The sequence below is a fragment of the Serinus canaria genome, chromosome 3 (genome assembly GCF_022539315.1).
Source record: "Serinus canaria isolate serCan28SL12 chromosome 3, serCan2020, whole genome shotgun sequence".
In the NCBI taxonomy this organism is placed as follows: Eukaryota; Metazoa; Chordata; class Aves; order Passeriformes; family Fringillidae; genus Serinus; species Serinus canaria.
In genome coordinates this window covers 12,085,241-12,098,672 of record NC_066316.1, presented here as the reverse complement: position 1 = coordinate 12,098,672, position 13,432 = coordinate 12,085,241, and the positions used below count along the sequence as shown (strand labels likewise).

Genomic DNA, 13,432 nt, shown 5'->3' with positions numbered 1-13,432 from the left:
CCTAGAGATGAGGGGGAGATGCAGAAGGTGCTCCAGAAAACCTCAAATCTTGGCTACCGTCTTTACTGAGGAAAAACTGGTAGATTTGGAAAAATGTAGTATGGCTTAAAGCCAAAAAGACCTAGCACGGGTATGTTGAGGAATAGAGAGGACTGAGGAAGATAAAGGTGACATTGTTTTTCAGGGGGTGTAGAAAGACTTTCTTTTATTTGAAGCGTTGTGCTCCAAGTTGGTTCCAATAAAATGCCAGTTCAGAGCCTAAGCTTCATTTTTGCTTTTTTGAGGGGGTGTCGACTTCAGGGCACTTACAGCTTTTATCTTTTTTATTCTTGTTTGGTTTTGTGGTGTTTTTTCCCACTGAATTCTAAAGGGGGAGAGAGCGTGCGTTCCTACTGAACTCAGATTGCATTTTTAAGGGGTAAGTGGAAAGAACATGTGAGCAGACCCACTATAAAGCCCAGGGTGTAAATGCAATCAAAGGCTGAGAACAGACACCACCTTTGGTGGCCCAAACTCGACTTTCCCCATAATAAACAGAAGCTGGAGGGATCCTGGAGTCAAACGTCTCTCTTTCAGGCTGCCGCCTAGCAGGGCAAAAGTCAGAGCAACACACCCTGATCCCAGCAGGCAAACAGTGCTGGGCCCTGCTCCTGCCTCTGCCAAGGTGTGCAGGGCACACAAGGCACGCCGATGTGCGCCTTCAGAGGGACGGGAATTCAGGCAAAAGAGCCTCTTAGAGGCAAAGCGTTGCTGGTACCAGCAGTGCTAGGTCTATTTTTTATGATTTGGGAATGGAGGATGCTTTCAGCAATACATAATTAATACAAGTGCACTTCTGTTGTCTGCCGAGAGGGTAGGAAAGCCCTGGTTACCTTCTGAGGCTGTGAAAGGAAAAAGAAAAGGATAAAAGAATCATAATGCAATCAATCAGTGGAAATTAGGTAGGAGCTAAATGAAAGTTGCTGAGAATAATTTATTGTGATGAGAACTCTGTGGCTGGGCTGTTTCTGAAGGTGGCCGTGCTTCATGGTGCAGTGGAAGGAGCCTCCCGGTCACTGGATTCAATCCTCTGCCCTTGGGAGAATATTCTGCCTGCTATAACCCTGAGCCTGACATATCCTTACTCTTAAAAAATCTAAGAGGTTGGCCTCTGAAACTGTTTCAAATTAAAAAAAGAAACAACCCTCCCTTAGGAGGAGTGGCTCCTCCTAAGGTGGAGTGGAGGAATTTCCTTGAAACGCATTCCCATCCTTCCTTAGAAATAAAATTACCACAAGTCATCACGAGGCAAGCTTCAGAAGGTGAGGAAACCTTGGGAAAGTGATTAAACTTTTTTTTTTTCTTTGTAGTGGAATATCAGCTCTGAAACAAGACAAGGAACTTCCCAAGGTCCTTCCTCTTTATGATGTTGTACAACTACAAGTGCGTGCCGGGCTGTCCGAGTCCGGGGAGCAAACAGCAGAGCTCTTGCCCTGGAAAGCCAAAAACACAAGCGGACGTCAATGCGTCCGCTTGTGTTTTTGGCTTGCTGCAAGGCAGGGCAAAAACGGAGGCGGCGGCTTCATTTTTGTCAAAATAATTAAAAAAAAAAAAAAAAAGAGTATATATATGTATACATAAAGAAGGTGAGGAAAGGGAAGTGAAACTAAAAGAAGGGTTTCTGCACTTCTATTTTGAAATTTTTAAAATTTAGAAAGTGTGGTACTTCTGGGGGGAAAGGGGAACTTTTCCGAGGCGGGACGCGCAGCCCCTCAGCCGCTCGCAGCCCTCACGGCCCCGGCGGCGGCGGCGACGGTGCCAGAGGCGGTGCTGGCGGCGGGGGAGGGCGGGAGCGAGGGAAGGCGGCCGGGAAGGAGGCGGCGGCGGGGGGGCCGTGCTTGCTCGCGGTTGCCATGGGGAGCGGGAGGGCGGTGCCGCCGCCGCTGCGCAGGGAGCAGCTGCTCCCTGACACATCCCCCCGCTGCCATATTGTGTCCGCCGCCGGCCGCGCGGCTTCATGACCGCGGTGAGTGCCGCCCGCGCCCGCCGCCCCCGCGGCCCCACGCCTGCCCGGGCTGCCCCCGCGCCTCCCTCGGGTTTAGCTCTCGGCTTTTCCCTGGGTTTGGGGGGTGAGGTTTTTTTGTTTCCGACGCTCCGCGAGGGTTTCGTGGGGGAAGGGGGAAAGCGCGGGGAGTGTGGCGGCGGGTCCCGCTGGTGCCGGGGGAGGGTTGGGGGGGCGGTGTGGCCGGTGTCCCCTCATTCCCCGCGTGGGGACAGGGCGCGGAGGCGGCGCTTCCCCTCCAGCCGCTGCCGGTGGCGGTGCGTGGGAACGGGGGGGTCCCCGCGCACCCCCGCCCCGCGGGGCCGTGCACCCGCAGCTCCTCCTCCCGGCGCGGCCCCGCGGAGCTTCCGCCCGCCCGCCCGCGGGGTGTACGCGGGTGATCCCCCCTCCTTCACCGCTCCCCCGGCGGGGCGAGCCCGCGCTCCCTGCGCGCTTCCAGCTGCGGGGATGGAAAACGCGGCCGGCACCTGGGAGCGCGGCCCCGGCGTGCCCCTCGCCGCCGGGTCACCCCCGTCAGACTCAGGCACTTCCTTCGGTGAAATAAAGATGCTTTCGGCCTCGTTCCGCCGCGCCCCGTTGTCCCCGGAGCGGCGGGAAGCCCCCAGGGATGTGCAGAGCTTGCAGAGCTGGGGGCACTGTGGGAGAGGCGCTCCGGGGTTCCCGCGTTTTGGGGTAAAATTCAGGAAACTGCTGGCGGTGTGCTCGAGGTCAGGCTGGGATCTGCACGTGGCCCTTCGGAGTTTTCCATCCTTTTCGGGATTTTTTGGTGAAGTTGGGCGATGAGTTGGTGGCGGCAGCGGAGCAGCATCCCACTGCCTTCCTGCCTTGCTCCTGCTTGGACACGCCGGCGTGCTTCTGCTCAGGTTCTGTGGGAGCGGAAACTGGCTTTTGTTGGTAGGGGTTTGGATGATGACAAGGTCCGAACAAAGAAATGAAATAAACCTTGAAGAGGACCCGATAAACTCATGTTCCCACCGAGGTGCCTGCCGGTGGATGGATGCTGTGTTCTAAATGTGGAGTTGAACATGCTGAATTGTGGTAGACTTAAATGCTGAGAAGGCAGTTTGATTAGCTTTGTGCCTAATCTATGAAATCAAGATAACTCTATGTATAATTTACCATGTGTATATATGCACACAGACACTCTCCAGATCTTGTTATTGGTGGGCTTACATTTAGACAAATTTAGTAATAGGTGGGTTGTAATATATTGACATATGAATCATTTAACTTCAGTTGTGTTTCTTGGATTGGGGTCTTTTTTCCCCTCCTTAAAGTCTGGTGTGATGCTACATCTATTCAAGGAAAATTCAGCTGGCATCATCTTATGTCAGGAAACTTGAAGTAGTTTGAAGGTTGCTGGTTTTTTGTTTTTTGGTTGTTTTTTTTTTTTTTCCCTTGGCAGGTGCCTACTCACATTTCCCAAGCTCTGCAGAAGGTAGTTGGACATGAGTCTGAACTGAAAGCTCTGTAGTAGCAATTAGTGCAGCCCAGGGCTCGAGCTGATGAACTTAGCCGGGTGCCAGGGTGTGTTATCTCTGAGCTCTGTGCTGCTGCAGCAGATCAGCTTCTGCTGGGGGCTCACTTGTGTCCAGCTGTGCCACTTAACTTTTGTAGAAATAGAGAGGCCGTGGTGATTCTCACTTCGTGTGTTTGAGTTGCCTGAAATACGTATAGGACTTTTCTGTGCTTTTGGTATTTTTTGTTTGTTATCAGATATGCCCATGAACTGAGCAGTGCTGCTGTGCACGGTGTCTACACCTGCAGACTGTGGTGGAGATGCTGTGTTGGCTGCCCTGCAGACCCTGAAGGGAGCTGGAGGCACTGGCCCTGTATCAATCCATGTGGCCCTGAGTGCTCTCAGGGACCTTGCTGGCATAAAACTTGGTTGATGTCTTTGTTGGGAGTGTCTAGGCCAGAGGATGAAGTTGTGACCTGCTTTGGGTACTGCTGCTGGGGCTGTGCTGAAGGACCTCCTCAGGGATTTTTCAGCCCAGAAGTAAGATACTTTTTGTCTAAAAGGGGCACCAGTTAAGGAGTGTGCTGACTCAACAGCTGCAGCCCCCACAGAATTTCTGCTTGAGGAGCCTTTCAGTGTCCTCTGGAGAGCTTGGGATTGAAGGCACCAGTATTGCCAGCAGCTCTCTGTGTCAGGACATGCCAGGCCAGTAAGTAATGGAGCGGATAGAGGTGTGTGTAATGGTCCTGCTGAATGAGAAGTAGTGCCTGGCAAGTGAGTGGAGTCCCTTGGAAACAAGACAGAGGCTTAGGGGACATGTCAGGTAGATTTTTGCCATCTTTATTTACCACAGGCTCTGTTCCACTCAGTGCAATAGACTTGAAAACCTGACACATTGAGCAAAAGCAAATTCTCCTGGTGGATGAGATAGTTTGGCATCTGAAGATGATCCACATGGGTTCAAACTGGTGAGAAAACCTTGGGGTTCTCAATGCAGAGTTGTTGCTTCCCATAACAGCAGCAGAAGTTTTCATGTTGGTTTCACTGGGGTTGTAATTCCACTTTCCTGCTCTGTCATCTCTCCCTGCCTACTCATTGTTGGGGTTCAAAGGAGCTGGTATTTACGAGAGGAAGTACCCCAGGCTCTCAGAAGACTTTTTCCATGTGCAGGTTTGTGATACCTTATCAGAAAGAGCTGTGCAGAGGGATTATAGCCAGCAAGGTGGCAGAAGGGATGGGTGTTGGGAGGAGTGATAGTGTGCCCACAGCCACTGCTGCCATGCATCTCTTGATGCTGTTCCCTGCTCTGGGATAGTCCTACTGCACTGCTGTGGTGCAAAACAAGCTGTGTGAAACACAGCTTTCCTTGCCTGGATGGATGGAAAAGGATGGAAAGTAGCCTCTACTCACCATAAGTAAAGGGCTGTCAGTCTCAATGAATGCTCATGACCTTTAGCAAGAAGTGCACCTTCTGGGTTATTCCCTTTGGATCCTTGAGCATTTGCCATTCCTCCTCTCCTGGTAAACAAGTGCATTTTGTGTAAGCTCATCTGTAGGATGAGCTACAGACATCCTACATCTGTGGGATGTCACTGCACTGATGGTAACTTTTCCTGAGGGAAGTGGACAGAGGCAGCCAGTGCCTCATCCCGGTGTGCGTGTGCTGCTATTCCACCACTGGAACGGTGTTGGGCAACTTCCTGCAGCTCGGGTGACTCACGTGGAGCCCAGCTCTGCTCTTGACAAGTGCTTGCTTGCAAACCTGTCCACATGGGGAGGCTCCCTGTGGCTGCATCTGGGCTGTCTCTTTCCCGATCCAATGGCTGCCTTGTCTTGCAGAGAGGACACAAGAGACCCCTGGGATGCTGCTTCACTTTTTTCCTGGCTCAGTCTTTATGTGTCATAGGTGTGTGTTTGTTCCCTGTCACATTGCACCTGCTGATTTGGGGATTGTGCTGGGTGAGGGTGAGCTCTCCATCTCATCCTCACCACGCTGGGTAAAGGCACGCTGTGATGTTCTGTGGTGCTTCCAAAATATAATTTAGGTCAGCAAGAAGAGACAGCTCACAGTGCTTGGGTAATAAATTACATGGAATGGAAGAAGTACTGCCTGATGCCAGCCAGCATCTTTATGACCCCTGGTACTCTGCCTGCTCCCTGTAAAGCATTATGGCTGTGGGAGCACAAGGGTTGGGTCACTCCAGGCTGGGAGGGTGCTGTTGAGTGCTCCGTGCTGGCCTGTATGGTCAGCAGCTGGGAAACATGGCAGCTGTGTTTGGGGCAGGAATACCCGTTTTATTGAGTGGTTGCTCAGGGGCACCAGGACCATTTTAAGAGAAGTCTGTAATTTGTGCAAATAAGAATACTTATACTGAAAGTCAGTGATGTGGATTTTGACTTTTTTTTTTTTTTTTGCTGAGTGCATTGACAATGTTTTCCCATTATGTTCAGACTGGACTCAGTGCTCCCTACTTTTTCCTCAAGGGATGGAGAATGTTAGAGACTCCATTAAATTGACTACTGCAGGCATCATTACCCACCCCTACTCTTCTGCACACTCAGTCTTTGTGTCTTCTCTGAGGTTCTTTTCAGTACATTCCTATCTTGCAGTTTGTCACTACTTTTTAGTTTCCCAGTTTAAGTGTGGTCCGGTGCTTGCTTTCTTTCCAGCAGTGTCACTGGGTTTTGTTGTGCTTAGATGTGGGACAAGTACATGGTTGCCTAAAAGCTGAGTACTGGATATGAAGAGAGCTCAGCACCTGGAAGAGTTTCATGAAGTAGAGCTGGAGGAGTGGGAACTGGGAAGATGCCTGGAGAAGTTTCATGAAGTAGAGCTGGAGGAGTGGGAACTGGGAAGCTTCCTGCTAAGCAGCATCCACTCATTATCTCTTGTCCTCTGGTGTGTGAGGATCGTCCCCAGACCAGTTATCAGCCAGTTTGGTTTGGTTTAGGGATGTTGAGTAGTCGAAAGTAGGAGGGTTTTTTGCTTTCTTCTTCATTTAAACAGAAAGCCAAATTCCACACTGGTGGAATAAAATAAAAAGCAAGTTGGCCAGGGAGGTCAGCACAGTGAAGAGCATTGCTTTGTCTTCCCTGAGCTCTGGAGGAAGTCTTGCACTTTAGGAGCAGGAGCTGGGAAGCAGCAAGTGGGGACAGCTTTGCAGTCACCAAGTTGTGCTGGTAATGTGGGTTTGTGATACAGCTCCTGTGCTGCTTTCCAGTTAAATCTTGCAGAGAGGACAATTGGGGTGAAGCTTCAAGTTGTTGGTTTTCCACTGGAAATCGGGAGTTTTGGTACTTGAAAGGCAGAAAAGCTGTGTGGAAAAGATAGCTTCATGTTTTCTAGCATTGGTAAATTGGTACTGACACCAGCTGAAATGTAGCTATGTTCACTTCTGTTTCAAGAGGATGGTAGAGAAACACACAGAAAGGTTACCCTGGAAAGGGAGTTAGCATCAGAATTATTTTGCAAGTCATTTGCTCAAATGGCTCATTTGTGAACATATCAGTGGTTAACATTTTTTTTTGCATTTTAGTGCACTTAGCACGCACAGTATTGAATTTGAGGAGAATGACCCATAAGCATCTCTTGAAAAGCTATTGCCTGTAAAGCATTTTTTCTTGAAAGCACTTATTTCCCTCCCCTCCCCTTTTTGTGTCTTACCAAAGGTTTTTCTCAATAGTTAAATTTCACTGCTTGTTTGGGTTTCTTTTTTTTTTTTAATATTATTTTCCTGTCCCAATTTCTCTGTTAGATTGTCATTATGTGCATGTTTTAAATCTGAGGCACGGGGAGCCAGGTCCAACAGTGACTGCAGCCTTTGGAAAAGCTTCACATTTGCAAAGTCTCTGAAGGCAGCAGTGGAATAAATGTCCCAGAGTCTCTGGGTCGTGTACAGGGTCTGGATTGGGGTCAGGGCAAGTCTGAGCTCACATATCATTTTCCTTTCAGAGATTTGTTTCAAACACAAACCACTTATGTGTGTGCATATGTATGTATTTAATTAAAAAAATACAAACTTTTATGAAAAAAAGTTAGAAATCTTCCTCTTGCTCCCTGCCCTTTCCTGGACTATGATAATGGTCTTTTTAATCCCTTCCCTATTGCAGGATTTCTTAACTTTTCTTAATACTGGACCTCTGAGTTGGTTTTTGTTACTTTTTTCCCCCATCCTGACTTTAATTATATTACAGGGTGTGGGAGAACATTGACATGAGAGACTTGGAAATATTTCTGCAAATCCCTGGAAAACTTCTCTTCCCCTTTGAGCCCACCAATGCAAAGGTTCAAATGAAGCTCCTGAACTTCTGGCTTGTCCAGTTCTTTGGTTGATTTATTTTCAGGCTGGATTTGAGAAGGTGATAAGTGCCTTTTTAATGGTTTTTAAACCCATTATTTTTAATTTTCCTCAGCTTTGCAAGCCAGGAGGAGCAGGAAGGGCCCTGCCTGCTGCAGGTGCTGCCCCTGGGAGTATCTCTGTGTGTCCTTTGTCACCCAGGGGTTCATCTCTTCCACAGACACTGGGTCCCAGCTTGCTGAAATCTGTGGCTGAGAGGTGGTTTTATCCTCAGAAGACTGTAATGCCTTTAGTTGTCTTGGATACGTGACATCATATAGTGTTATAATCAAATATAGGCCTCTCTCAGGGCTGGGGGAGGGTCTCAGCTGACCTGCAGCAGGGCTGGGAGGTGTGCAGGGCATGGGCAGCCCCAGACAAGGGAGATGAGTGGGGGGGAAAGGTTGAATTAGTAGGGGGCAAAGTGGTTTGGTGTCATCCTTTTAATGCTCCTGGTCAGGCAGATGGGTGCTTTTTATTGATTGGGTTTGCATTAGCCTTGCCAGGGGTTTTTTTGTTTGTTTGTTGAGGTTTGTTTGTTTGTTTTATTGGGTTTTTTTGTTGCTCTTCCCTCCAACACACAAAGACTTGTAGCTGGTCCTGTGCTATGTGCCTGATGATTTGGAAGCTTATCCTCAGCTTGGGTAGGTGAGCAGTGCCAGTCATTTATTTGTCTAATTCTTGGGCTGTTTTGACAACACATATTGATATATTTGAGTCAGGACAAGCCCTTACGCTCCTTGTAGATGCAAGGGAATATGAAAAATCAGTAGAGGAGTTTGCTGTTGGTGTAGTTGTTTGCATGCAAAAGCAGGTACCAATTGTCTCAAATACTCTCACAGAGCCTGTTTGTGTCAGGACAGAAGTTGTGTGTAAAGCACAACTGCCTGGCTCTGTAACTAAGGGTGCACACCCTGAGCTTGGTGTGCAAAGAGTGGGTGCAGAGCTGCTGTCGTGAAGTGTGATGTGGCTGAAAATCTTTTTTCCTGGATTAAAATTATGTTCCACTCCTCAGACTTAGGCAATGCATGGTAAGATTTTATTTTATTTTTATTTTTAAACCTGGAGGGAAATCACTGTGCTGTTGGCAGGCTCCAGGTCTTCCCACTATTAGCAGAGGTGACCTAGTTGCTTGGCTGGTCCTGCAGAAACAAAAAGGTGCATTTAGTTGTGGAGAAGGTTGTCCTAACCTGGGGCACTGATGCTGTGCAGGTGCCAAAAGGGCACCTTTCATCTGATGCCACTGTAAAGGATCAAGCAGCAAGAACAGCTCTGTTTTCATGCGAACCTGGTGTGGACAGGGCTGTGGCACCTTCTGACAAAAATGCTGAATTCTTTCCTGCCAGTTCAGTGAGTCCAAGCGTGGTGGCCACTGAAATGATACCTGTAGTACACTTACACCTGCAATGCTGCTGAGTTTGGAGGAGGTCACCTTTGGTGGGATGGTGGCATCTGACAGAGCTTTGTCCTTTTGGCCTGGATTCTGCTGGAGCTGAGACTTCTTCCAAGAAGGGCTGCTGCAAAGTAAACGTGCTTCCCTGCTTTCCTGAGGATCTGCTCAAGTGGACTTTCAGTTTCATTAAATGGTTGGCCTTTTAATAAAGCAACTTTGTCTTCATTGAATGCTCACACATCAAAGCATTTGCTGCTGTGGCAGAACATAGCAGTGCTGAAGGTCTTCCATCAAAATTCACTCCTAGCTGGGGGTCTTCAAGGGAGCGCACAATCCTGGTTTAAGCCAGGTGTGCTCTGCTAGGCTGAGGACCTTTCAGTGCTCATAACCTTCCCCAAACTTAGCTCTCCAGTGACTTTGAGAGAAAGCTGCAAAAAATATTACCTTGTCTTGAGGTATGGAGTCTCCTCTGATCTGTTTGTGCTTCTCTGGACTGCTGCCTTGGTTCATGTGCAGCCTTAGTCAGCCCCTTCAGACCTGGGCTCTGCTGCTTGGGTTGTGAGTGCTCTGGAAGAGCAGGTCTTCACTGGGCTCTGGGTGCTGGACTGGCATGGATTAGCAAGGATGTCTGCTCCTGGCTTTTATGAGATGCCAAAAATCAGACTGCTGAAAGAAGGTTGCATCTCTCACCTCTTTTCTGATGCATCCTAACTTTTATTTGAGCAGCCTCAGTTGACTTGGCAGCCTTTTAATCTTCTTACCCTGGAATCATAGTCCTCTGTCTGCAATTAACTATACAAGATGATGTGCACCTCCATTGTGAGGAGCATTTGAGGGGGCAAATGCTTTGTTTGGCCTTTCTTTTGAAGGTACCAACAGGAGATGGTTCCTTGCGTTCCTTAGGATTTGGATGCACGAGGCTCTGCTTCCAGCTGGAAGTGTTAATACCAGTGGAGAGCAGCATGCTGTGTCACTCTGTACTCATTGGTAGGGTAAAGCACATGGGCAGAGCACAAACTCTTCCATGTTTTTTAGAGGTGTGCTTAAATCATATTAATTTTGCATTTGCCTGGCTGGAGGTTGCCTCCTTGGCTGTGCTTACAGGGCTGGGGCTGTCCCCATGGGAATTATCAAAACATCTGCACTGGAGAGCTGCTGCTGTGCTCTTTCCTTCTCACACTTTGCTCTCCTTGCTCTTACTGTGGTTTTTCTGCTGGGTCATCCCTAAGCACAAAACCCTGCAACCCTGCCTTCTTACAGCAGAGATGGCTTTGGTGAATTCTATGACCCTTATGTAAAAACATTAAACCCCAAATATTGGAAGTGGTAGTCTTGAAAATGGCATCTTGGAAGCTGTTTTCTCACAGTTGTGTCTGCTTATAGGCAATCAGAACACACATGGAGAAAAAAATTGTGGATTTTTGGATGTCCTTAAGGGTCTGTGTGAATGAAGAGGAGTTCTGGAGAGCACACAAGCTGACCACTTGTGTGCCTTCAGATATGCTCCAGTGGCACTGGTGTTGCTCCTGTGATTTTATTTTTTCTTATTTATTAGTTGATAATAGTCCAATATGGCCTTTATACCTTTCTAGAAAAAATAAATTAATTTCTGGTATGTTTCTGTAGAAGATGTGTGAGGTGGTGAACTAGGAAAAGAAGGTAATGAGATGTGGATTTTTGTAATGCATCTAAGAAATGTGACACTAACCTATTTACTTTTAATAATATTTATAACTTTATAATATTTAATTAGATTATTTATACCTTTTGTTACCTGCACATAATTTTTATTTTCATGTAGGGCATTAGATATGCTAATGATTCTCTTCTGTAATGTAGTAGCATGCAAACAAATAGTGCATTGACACCACAAAGTCTGCCTGATTATAAGTGCCAGCTTAATAAGTTGTTCTATTTTTTCCCTTATATTTTTAAGAAGACTCAAAAGTGCCCAGGCCATTTTTGTGTTGAAAATTGCCTCCTTTCCCCTAAGAAAAGAATACAGTGACTTCAGACTTGCATGTGTGTATCAGCATGTGCATGTTCTTGATCTGCCATGCTGACGGAAGAGTTGTAAAGGGAGATTTTGTGCAACATGAACCGGGAGCTAAAATTACCAAACACGGCTCTGAGGTGTAAGCTCCTGTGTAGCTGCCTAAAGAGGTGCTCAACCAGGGGGCAAAGTTAATCATTAGAAAGAGAACAGAGCAGCTCACGTTGCAGCAGAGTTGGGGTTTGTCTCACTGTATGAATTTTATCACTAGCTCTTTGTTTGGTTTTTTTTTCCCCTTAATTTAAGAAAGGATTGAAGAAGTGACATGAGCATATGTATATATGGCTGTGTTTAAAGGCAGCCATCGCTGGCTGCCAATATGAATCTGCTCTGGTGCCTTGGGGGAGAAGCAAATCGTAGGGAGAGCAAAGCTATTTTTGACCAGTTATTTGAGCAGTTCACTTTGCTTTTATTTTTTTTTAATTTTTAATACTGACTGAGCTGGTAGCTAATCATACCCATCCCTGCACTTCATAGAAATAAGAAACAGAAGGTAAAAAATTTATGAATGTTTTCCAGCACTGCTACTGGTAAGCATAAGTTCAGGTGCTGTTGTCACCACAGCTTTGCAATAGCTGGTGCAAGAGCCTATGAGCAGATGAAGAGAGGAACAAAAATTACTGGTGGGAAACATGATGTGTTTCCTGGGGGAGGCACAAATTCTGCACCTCATGGCTGCCTGGCACCAGGAAGGGGCTGGCAGGGCTGGGGAGCATAAGGTGGATTATCCTGTTGCCTTTCTGTGTCACTCCTCCATTGCACCTATCGCTCCCCTTCTCCAAAATAAGGAGGCTGGGCAGTGTTCTGCCAGGGACACGGTGAGGCTGCCAGGCTAGAGCTGGCTGGGTCTGGGGTGGCACAGCCAGGCAGTGGACCCTTGGTGGGAGGAGATGCAAGAGCAAGGAGACAAGTGTTTATTGCAAACTGGCGTAAGAAAACTGGTGCAGTAACTGTGTAGAGCTGTCTGGTGAGATGTGATATGGAAACTGTCCTCATCTTGAGCTCTGGCACTGGGAGCAGGAGCATGAAACCAGAATGATAGTGCTTACTGGGACAGGAAACTGGAATGGGGTTTGGGGTTTTCTTTGGTTGTTTTGTTGGATCTTTTTACAGTTAATATGAACCTCAGCTTGGCTCTGTGCTATTTACAACTATGAGCTGCATCCATAGTTGGAGTGTCTTATGTCTGTAGGGTACATGTGTGTGTACAGGTACATCCCCTACATCTGTACAGTGCTCACATCAGCAGGAAAAAAACCAGCTGTTCCCATAACACAGTTTGCTAGAAGACCCCTTTTGAAACTCTACAAGCAAGGTGGTGTCTGTTGGTGTAATGCCCCTAAAGCATGGGTGGCCTGTTAGACCTTTCATTGAGTGGCAGTGTTTTATAGATAATAGTGTTATGATTAGGGTTTTAGTGTTTTGTTCTTTTGGGATTTTTTTATTTAAGTGGTGAGCCATGTTCCTGCAGGTTTGAGCTGCCACCCCAGTGGTTGGTCCCTTCCTGTTGAGAACTGGTCCCAGCACTCTCTGCTCTGCAGGGAAGCCCAGGTTAGGGCAGCAAGCCCTTGCAGGAGGGGAAAAAGATCTTATGGACCCAGGCAGCTCTGTGGGATACAGGTGATGAACAGATAGGTTGGCCAGATCTTCCCCTGGTAGAAACCCGCAGCAGCACTTGGGAATGACTGTGACTTGTAGGGGTTATAAAGATTTCATTTGCATTGAGATCACAAATAGGCTTCATGATGATTTAAGTTTTGCAATTCCTTTTTCACTCTTTGGACACCAAAGGCAAACACTTCTAAACAGGGTCAATTTACAATATAATGAGTAACTTCAGAGTTAGTGTGAGATCTGAATGGATTAGATCCTACCTGTTATGGTTTTCTCCAGGTTTCAGGTATTGAGATGAAAATAGCTATTATTTCTGTGTCTGAATTGGTGTTTCTAGATAGATAACAGCAGTTTCCAAGTGCTACCCATAAGCTCTGCTTATAAACTAAGGGGAATTTATGCTCATGAGTTTAATGGGAGGCTCCTGTTGGACCCTGCCTCTCACCAGTGGCTTCAGTGTTCGTGTACAGCATAGGGATGGTGCAGCCCCGTGCTTGAGTTTGGTGGGCTCCTGCTGAGCATGACTGTGGTAGTT

At 47.5% G+C, this 13,432-nt stretch overlaps 1 protein-coding gene across 4 annotated transcripts in view; it reads left to right on the top strand.

Annotated features, from left to right (window-relative positions):
- Positions 1 to 1,873: 1,873 nt before the first annotated feature.
- FOXN2 (forkhead box N2) overlaps positions 1,874 to 13,432 on the top strand; it is a 30,278-nt gene continuing 18,719 nt past the window's right edge. Inside the window, exon 1 of one of the 4 annotated variants that reach the window (XM_030236305.2) lies at positions 1,874 to 2,005. The gene's annotated coding sequence lies outside the window, so the exon portion shown is untranslated. Of the gene's footprint in view, positions 2,006 to 12,755; positions 13,184 to 13,432 lie in introns of those variants that run through there. The other 3 variants (XM_050972685.1, XM_050972684.1, XM_009093676.4) reach the window with 3 other exon arrangements.